Source organism: Anastrepha obliqua, unplaced genomic scaffold (genome assembly GCF_027943255.1).
Source record: "Anastrepha obliqua isolate idAnaObli1 unplaced genomic scaffold, idAnaObli1_1.0 ptg000080l, whole genome shotgun sequence".
In the NCBI taxonomy this organism is placed as follows: domain Eukaryota; kingdom Metazoa; phylum Arthropoda; class Insecta; order Diptera; family Tephritidae; genus Anastrepha; species Anastrepha obliqua.
In genome coordinates, this window is record NW_026562213.1 from 42,501 (window position 1) to 50,000 (window position 7,500).

A 7,500-nucleotide genomic window follows, 5' to 3' on the forward strand; every position below is an offset into this window, starting at 1 on the left:
ACAGGCAAACAGGCAAGCAACATAATGCGCTGGCACGCCATCAGATGACGTTTGCCAACCGACTTTAAAGCCCATTCGTACCATATAGCGGCACCATAAGTGGCACAGGCCACAAATAGGCCCCGATATACGGTACGAACCGCACGCCGGCTAAGACCCCAGTCAAATCTGACAACGCGACGCACTTGCCCAACGATTGCCTGCAGCCGCTCCCTCAACGAAACTAAGTGTGGAGTAAAACACATCCTTTCACTCATAGCTACCCCCAGGTATTTGACTTGCGTCACATACCTAATCCCTATCCCATTCAAACGTACAATCGGTGGACGACTCGGGGACAATCTGCCCTTAAGCAGCATTGTCACCGTTTTGTCCATCGATATGTCCACTCCCACATCTACCCCCCAATTGTGGGTAAATGTAAGGAGCTGCCCCCCCACTCGCTCTAGTTCCTCACGCGAACGACCCTCAACCAAAATGAGAAGGTCGTCCGCATACGCACAGTGTTTACAGAGTGGCTCTAACTGCCGAAGCAGGGAGTCCATCATGAGGTTCCAAATGAAGGGACCACAGACGGATCCCTGCGGACAGCCTCGCTCCACCCCAATCTCCACACTCCCGCCCACTCCTACCATGGATGCTTTTCTGTCCGAAAAATAACTCCGCCATAGAGTAATTTCCGGACAGCCAAGCTCCTCTAATCTCTGCAACACACGATCCCAGCGCAAGTGATCAAATGCCCCCTTAAAGTCAATAAATATGCCAAGGACATATTTATTGACGTTTTCCCTAACTACACTCTGAACATACAACCACGCATCCTCTATACCACGTCTTTTCCTAAACCCATACTGCCTATCCGACCTAACACCCCGAGTTAGCTCCTGAAGCCGCTCAACCATAACCCTTTCCAGCACTTTTCCAAGTACTGGAAGGAGGCTGATACCACGATAAGATCGAGGATCGCTCCTGATCTTATCGGGCGACTTCAAGAGTGCAACGACCCTAGCAATTTTCCACTCGCGTGGAAAATATCCCTCCCATATGCATTTATCATAAATGGCCTCCAAATATTCCGGAATGAACTTCCACAAGCATTTGCACATCTCTCCGTTCAAACCATCGAAACCTGGAGACCTTTTAGACCTGACCAGGCCAAATGCATAATCCAACTCCTCAGCTTCTATTGGAGGGACAGGCACCTCTTGTGCAGGAGGAACCTGAACCTCAGCCCTGGGAAAAAACTCGCCTAACAGAACATTGGCACACTCTCTCCACGTCGATAATACAGTATCACCTACGCGAAGAGAGCTAGCCATCTCATTTCGACGACCCCGACAGATCCTATAGACCTGTCCCCAAGGGTCGTCCCTATTTTCCCCCACAAATCTCCTCCACTCTTCCTCCTTCACTCTCACAAGCATCTTCTTATACTCTTTCATCCCTACGCTAAATTGATACTTGAGCTGAGACAGATTCTCCGAATTGGTCCGCCTGCCGCGTTGAAACAAACGCCTCAAGCGTCGGACAGACCTCCTCTTTGAATTTAACTCACTCGTCCACCATTTCACACCTTTCATTCTCACAGCCCTAGCTTTCCTAAACAATAAGTCATTCACACCCCAGACACATTCATATAGACGAGCAATTTGCTCGTCAACCCCCAATTCCTCAAACTCCCTAAGCGGTATATCCAATACCGCTTCCCTAACAGTATGTCCATATCGGTTCCAGTCGGTACACGAGGTACGCCATCGCCTCAATGGACTCCCCCCTTCTAGCTGCGGGGTACGGGGAGTAACCATAATTTGTATTAAATTATGGTCACTAATTCCCCAACCCCCCCTAACACTCCATTTACACTCGAACCTACCCGCTGCTGCGTCATTCATGAGCGTCACGTCAATGTCACTCACACCTCTAGGCCCCTCAAACGTATACCATACGCTTGGTTCGTTTGCTACAAGAAGGTTATTCGCCACAACCCACTCGCTCATAACCTCACCCCGAGTGTGGCTCCGATATCCAGCAGTATGCCTGGATACCTTGCTGAACCACATCGGGGAGGTAGCATTCGCGTCAAGACACACGATGGCAGGAATGCTACTCTCAAGTAGTAGCACCGCATCAATGTATCTTAAGTAGGGCTCTAGAGGCTCGTCAGACTTGCAGTACAAGCTGACGACATTCATTCTGCCGAATTCCCCCTCGACACACACACATACTCCCCACTGTGATGAGTCAACTACTACACAAGAGTAGCTTGGCTCACACACAGCTACTGCGGCCTTGACTCCAAGGTCCGTAAAGACCCTGAAGCCCCCAGGAAGGCCTCTCACCACCCCATTGGTGGAGTATGGTTCCTGGAGCAAAGCAATGCCGCAGCCCCCCTCCGACATACACGCCCCCAATTCACACATCACGGCATATGACCCCTGACAGTTCAGTTGATATAGCTCAACCATCAATGTCTAGCGTTCGCACGGGCAACAATGGCACAGTACACCGGGCAGACAGTGGACATCATTAGATGTCCGGCTGGCTTGCCCTTAAATGCACAGTTGCGACAATGCGGGGCATTGCCACAACCTGCACTCCTGTGTCCTTCTTGCCCGCACCTACGGCAGACATCCTTCTTGGCTCTGCATTCTGCCACCCTGTGATCAAACCCCATGCATCGGAAGCAGCCGGGCGTCAGTTGGTCTGGCCGTACCCGGAAGGAAAACCACTTTATGTAGCAACGACCTGCTTCCAGGAGGGCGGACATTAGCATGTCCGTTCCCTCAAGGACAACATTCGTCACCCCATCGGGGCTGACCTTCCAAGGACGGCTGATCATCCTCACGTCCTTCTCACGGCACCCAGGGCTGAACTCCTTGAGGTTCAACCGGAACAACTCTCCCATGAAATCCTCAGGGGAGATCTCCGTGTGAACCCCCTGGACCACAACCCTAGGCCCCAGCTTCCGACGTATGCTCACATCGAGCCCCACTTCGGAAAACTTGGCATTTTTTGCCAAGTTATCCCTCTCGGCAACGGATGGGGTGCGAATAATCGCACCTCCGTCCTTCAACGGGCGCACCTCGTGCACCCTAACCCCCATGGAAGGCCCAACCTCCTTTACAACTTTCTTGATCACCTCCTTGGAAGTAGTGGGGGTTTTACCCCTTACTACGACCGACCAGGTCTCAACTGGCTTGGGCACCGGCAACGCAGGCAACACAGGCGCAGGCGCCTGAGGTGCCGGCATCGACGCTGCACCAGCCAGCGCAGCTCCAGCCGTCCTCCGAGGTGCTTCCTCCCTGGTAATCTTCGTGGCTTCTAGTTGCCCACGAAGATGGGCTATCTCCCCCACCATTTCCACAAAGAGTTCCTCGAACTCCAAGGAGTACCCCAGGAGGTCTTTTGCAACACTTTTCGGGACGCCGTCCATGTCTATGACGGCTCCACTAAAGGCCGTCACAATGGACTTGAAGCGCCCCATAAACTGCACCGCAACTTTCTTGCGTTCGGCATCCCCACCGATCGCACCCAAACCTTTCAGGGAAGCACCCAATTCCCCACGGATTTCCTCCAAACGCTTCCCTGCGGGACCTAATTTTTCCCCCGTCTTCCGCCCCTTGCGCCCACTCCCAATCTTTCCGCTTTCGGAACCACCCTCGCTTCCACTCACCTTTTCAGGTACCTTTGAAGATACCTTCTCCACCGGAACCGCTGCACCTCCAGCGGTCTTCTTCTTAGAACGGGGAGGAGACCGCAAGATCACCTCCTCCTCTCCGGACGTCGTCTCGTCCATTGCCGACGATGGCACCGCCGAACCGCTCGGAAGAGGGGTGTTCGCCCTCTTCCTCAACCCTTCTGATTTGGGCATTGCCCAACTCTCCACCACTAAGGTTGCCGAGTTCGCCGTATAAAGGCCTCCCGAGCAACAACAAAAACTGGGTCCCTTTTGGGCGACGGCAACTACTGCACGGCAGGAGTGAATCCCGCACAGGCACGCACACAGCGGCTGCACCTATCGGCGAGCCAAAGCGAAGCGCGAGGGCGTAGCCCACAGCGCCAACCAAAGGTTTGGCAAAGGCCACCACCAATGCCTTGCCGGACAGAACACTGTTCCCCGAACAAGGACGGGTCGACCAAGGTGGAGCTAACGCCGAGCTCGACCGCAGGCAAAAACACAACACGCTTTGGTCGTAGCACCTGCACAAGGTATTCAACCTTGGCGCAGTACTGTACCCACGCACAAAAGAGGACGCCCTTTTTACTGTTGCCAAATATGGCAATATAGCGGCACGACAAACCTAGTGTACGCCCGCACTGTACTTCCACGCCGAAATGTAACGGCACACGCACACGAGAAGGACGCCAAAAATTAGCAGCACACGCCAAAAACCACGCCAGAAATAGCGGCACTCAAAAGTTGTAAACAACTTACCAACAAGGTACACTTGTACGCAATGTACAGCCACGCAAACGGTGGCGTCACTAGCACAACACACCACGCCGAAAAATAACGGCACGCCCGCAAAGTTGTAAACAACTTAATGGAAAATTTCCAACGCTGTATCTAGCAGCACTCACAAACACGCACTCTGTGTCTATAGCACGGAGTATATTGGCACTCACTGGAGTGTCCAACAACACTACCGTACGGCACTTTCAATTATTCGTAACACTGTACAGCTACTACAAAGTAGCGTCACTCGGACAACGGCACTCACTAGCGCAATTAATTGTAAACACTGTACCGCTATGGTACAGCCACAACAATATTAGCGTCACTCGCACAACTGTAATACACCGGTTATCACACACGAATATAAACGCAAAAGAAATCGCAAAAATCGCTAATCACCACTTAGCACACGACACGTCCGCACTATTCAACAGTCAAACTGAGAATGCGTAGATAGGGACAGTAGGAATCTCGTTAATCCATTCATGCGCGTCACTAATTAGATGACGAGGCATTTGGCTACCTTAAGAGAGTCATAGTTACTCCCGCCGTTTACCCGCGCTTACTTGAATTTCTTCACTTTGACATTCAGAGCACTGGGCAGAAATCACATTGTGTCAACACCCGTTAGGGCCATCACAATGCTTTGTTTTAATTAGACAGTCGGATTCCCCAAGTCCGTGCCAGTTCTGAATTGATTGTTAATTGATAATCGTTATAATTTAAAAGGAATATATATCGAATGATATAATTCCTTAAAAATTTTAGCAAGAAAGTTCCACAATTGGCTACGTAACTACTATCCGGGGAACAAGAATCGTAATTCTCTATTTACCCAGAACGAGTACATAAACCATGGTATTGCTTCCCAATCAAGCCCGACTATCTCAATCTTCAGAGCCAATCCTTATCCCGAAGTTACGGATCTAATTTGCCGACTTCCCTTACCTACATTATTCTATCGACTAGAGACTCTTCACCTTGGAGACCAGCTGCGGATATTGGTACGGCCTGTTGAGAAGTTTGCGTGACCCCACCATAAATTTTCAAGGTCCGAGGAGAAAATATCGACACAACAGTAAATGTCATGCTCTTCTAGTCCATCTACCATATCTCTCTTCGAAAGACTTCCATGGTAGTACGACTATAAAACAGAAAAGAAAACTCTTCCGATATCTCTCGACGGCTTCTTTATGGTCGTTCCTGTTGCCAGGATGAGCACAAGGCCCATTTTTAATAACAAACGGATACTCAACAGGTTACGGAATTGGAACCGTATTCCCTTTCGTTCAAAATAATTCAAGTATTTTAATTATTTTTAAATATATTTTTATTAATATTTTTTTTTTATTAAAAACTTGAAAATTTTCGGCTTTCGCCTTGAACTTAGGACCGACTAACTCGTGATCAACCACTGTTCACACGAAACCCTTCTCCACTTCAGTCCTCCAAGGTCTCATTCGATTATTTGCTACTACCACCAAGATCTGTACCAATAGCGGCTCCATGCAGGCTTACGCCAAACACTTCTAAGCACACTATTGTACCCTCCTACTCACTAAAGTTTCAAAATTTATAAATCAATCGAAATTGTTTTATAAATCATCTACTTTAGCGGTAATGTATAGGTATACAACTTAAGCGCCATCCATTTTAAGGGCTAGTTGCTTCGGCAGGTGAGTTGTTACACACTCCTTAGCGGATTACGACTTCCATGTCCACCGTCCTGCTGTTTTAAGCAACCAACGCCTTTCATGGTATCTGCATGAGTTGTTAATTTAGGCACCGTAACATTACGTTTGGTTCATCCCACAGCGCCAGTTCTGCTTACCAAAAGTGGCCCACTGGGCACATTATATCATAACCTCAACCTTCATATCAAGAAAGGTGAGGTTCTTACCCATTTAAAGTTTGAGAATAGGTTAAAATCGTTTCGACCCTAAGGCCTCTAATCATTCGCTTTACCAGATAAGATTATTTTATATAATTTTTAAATGCACCAGCTATCCTGAGGGAAACTTCGGAGGGAACCAGCTACTAGATGGTTCGATTGGTCTTTCGCCCCTATACTCAATTCTGACAATCGATTTGCACGTCAGAACTGTTTCGGTCTTCCATCAGGGTTTCCCCTGACTTCAACCTGATCAAGTATAGTTCACCATCTTTCGGGTCACAGCATATATGCTCAAGGTACGCTCCAGTTAGAGGTATAAATAATAATAAATTATCATTATACATAACTATATGGAACGCCCCGGGATTGAATTAATTGACTATTTATTAAAAAATAGACTAAAAATTAATCCCATTATATTTAAGTTAAGTTAATTATGCCATTAAGTTTAATATAACTCAATGACTTGCACATATGTTAGACTCCTTGGTCCGTGTTTCAAGACGGGTCCCGAAGGTATCCTGAATCTTTCGCATTGTTAATCATATAAATGCATACAAATAAATATTAATATCATAGATATTAAATTTTTTGTAAAATTCAAAAAATGAATTTTAGCATTATATATAATAAAATCTATCAACACTTTATCAAATCATTAGTATTTATTTTATGTTAATATGCTTAAAAAGCAAATTAATTTAAATAAACTTAATATCACCAATGATCTTTTGATAAATACTTTATTATGTTAATAGATTACAATGTCCTTATATGAAAAAAATGCACATTATTTTTTTAATTATTTAATGATGAATTTTTCATAATGGATATTCAGGTTCATCGGGCTTAACCTCTAAGCAGTTTCACGTACTATTTAACTCTCTATTCAGAGTTCTTTTCAACTTTCCCTCACGGTACTTGTTTACTATCGGTCTCATGGTTATATTTAGTTTTAGATGGAGTTTACCACCCACTTAGTGCTGCACTATCAAGCAACACGACTCTTTGGAAATATCTTTCTAGTAATCATTAACGTTATACGGGCCTGGCACCCTCTATGGGTAAATGGCCTCATTTAAGAAGGACTTAAATCGTTAATTTCTCATACTAGATATTAAGATATTCCATACACTGCATCTCACATTTG

At 46.9% G+C, this 7,500-nt stretch overlaps 1 pseudogene; it reads right to left on the reverse strand.

Annotated features, from left to right (window-relative positions):
* Positions 1–4,865: 4,865 nt before the first annotated feature.
* LOC129251852 (large subunit ribosomal RNA) overlaps positions 4,866–7,500 on the reverse strand; it is a 2,771-nt pseudogene continuing 136 nt past the window's right edge.